Below are 2,422 nucleotides of genomic sequence, written 5' to 3'. Positions count from 1 at the left end.
ATACGCCCCTCATAATTTCCATTAAATCTACTAGCATATTTACATTAATATAATGGAAACTATACAAACTGAGCAAGTTTCAGATTTAGCATTTTTAAATATTTGATGAAATATGTGCTGTAGTGTGTGGAAATATGGCATTCAGAAAACACGTTTTGATCAATAACGCTTTACATTAAAGTAAACGATACCTGATCAGACATGCTAGAAGATTAAATTAAATTCTGGCGCCAGGCGGTTTCTCTTGCAGTAAATATTTGTTAGAAGGACAGATCGTTTCATACCAAGATGTTTTTCCAAAATGTGAAATTATAGACCTGCTTTGATATAGGTCTATTTTTATTTTGAGACACGAACGAACGAACTATTTTAACTTATTGATTTTGTAAATGTCTGTAGGGGACCCCACTGGAAATAAGCTCTCGAGCTTTCGTGGGTTATCCTGTTCAAGCTGACTTAATTTTGATCTGTTATTACTATATATTGTTGTATGTTGAAAGCTTGTCGAATAAAAATAAATAAATAAATCAATCAATCAATCATTTGGTTCCATTTAGAAATGAATTCAAACGTAACTTTTTTCCTATTGAATAAAATTTAGCAAGTGGAATAAGTAGGTTTTGCTTCATTTCAAGTTTACCCCTTTCATCTTACAAAAAGCGGGCGTATGAATCCGACGTACTCCATGTAGAGAGAGAGAGAGAGAGAGCTAGAGAATGTATAATTGCGGGGAAACTGGAAAGAACTGATATAAATATTACAGCTTTAATGTAATTGTCTTAGCTTTGTTCCCATTCAACTCGTCCCCCAAAACTATTTGGGTTTAAGATCCAGTCCAGAGACAGAACATGATGCCACACCATTGTCATTCTTCTCATATCGTTATCATAAACGGTAGTATATCCACGACAGCCTCAAAGGTGAATTTCCACTCCTAAACATAGAGAGAGAGAGTAAAACTTTTAGATTGTTGAAGGATAACACTCAAAATAGCCAGTAGTCTTTTAAAATTAAAACCCGACGTCGGGCTATCAAATTGGGTTTTATATTTAGGAAGTTTACTTTAGTCTGACGTCTGAGTTAAATGTGATACATTGCCAGGGTCGGGTTTAATGATGTAGTAAAGTACGGAACAATGTCCTTCCGTTTTATTCTTTTATGACGCTTAAATTTAATCTCGAATGCATGGAGAATATCAGGTTTATCCAATTCCATCCAAGATGAACATAGAAGCATGACGCAGCATTTTCAAAGTCCAAAAGGCAGGCATCCAGTTCTAAATTTGGTTTCTTAATAAAGAAAACCTGAAAACACCGGTTGGAGTATGGAGTAGGCAATTGATGACCAACTTGTATTAAGAGTGATATGACTGACAGCAAGGCACTCCAGCTAAAAATACCAGAGCAGGTTGGATGCCGAGGACAAACAAAATCATTCGTTGGATGATTCAGCCGGGCAATGGTATCCCGGGGCGTTTTAATTTTGCGCGCTCGATTGATTAATTAATAACGCGACCGTCTCATGTCGAAGTAAAAGTATTTGTTTGGATGACGATTAGTCGGGATTATTACGAGTGTATTGGAAATGGATTTGCGGAATGTTCAAATACTTTGGGCAAACATGACGAATCGATTAAAATCTATTTGATGTAGATGACAGATCCGTGTCTGTTTGGGGTCTATTCGCTATTCATAAGGACCGCTATTCGTAAGGTCCGCTATTCATAAGGACCGTTATTCATAACGCGTAAATTCCCGTACTTCCTGGTCCGCTATTCATAATGGCAAAAGAGGGTCACTATTCATAAAGAAATAAGGTTCGTTAATCATAAGGACCGCTATTCATAACGTGAGATGAGGGTCGCTATTTATAATTCATATTAAGGGTCATTAATCATAAGGACCGCTATTCATAACATGAAATCAGGGTCGCTATTCATAATACGACGAGAGGGTCGCTATTCATAATACGAAATAAGGTTCATTACTTATAAGGGTCGCTATTCATAATACGGGAAGAGGGTCGCTATTCATAATACGAAATGAGGTTCGCTATTCATAATAGGAGAAGAGGGTCGCTATTCATAATAGGAGAAGAGGGTCGCTATTCATAATGGGAGAAGAGGATCGCTATTCATAACACGAAATGAGGTTCGCTATTCATAATAGAAGAAGAGGGTCGCTATTCATAATACGAAATGAGGTTCGCTATTCATAATGCAAAATGAGGGTCGCTATTCATAATACGAGAAGAGGGTCGCTATTCATAATAGGAGTAGAGGGTCGGTATTCATAATAGGAGTAGAGGGTCGCTATTCATAATATGAAATGAGGGTCGCTATTCATAATACGAAATGAGGGTCGCTATTCATAATATGAGTAGAGGTTCGCTGTTCATAAGAGGAGTAGAGGTTCGCTGTTCA

The sequence above is a fragment of the Strongylocentrotus purpuratus genome, unplaced genomic scaffold (assembly GCF_000002235.5).
Source record: "Strongylocentrotus purpuratus isolate Spur 01 unplaced genomic scaffold, Spur_5.0 spur5_contig_841, whole genome shotgun sequence".
NCBI classification, from domain to species: Eukaryota; Metazoa; Echinodermata; class Echinoidea; order Camarodonta; family Strongylocentrotidae; genus Strongylocentrotus; species Strongylocentrotus purpuratus.
The sequence above is the reverse complement of the archived record's forward strand: the minus strand, read 5'-3'. Positions refer to the sequence as shown.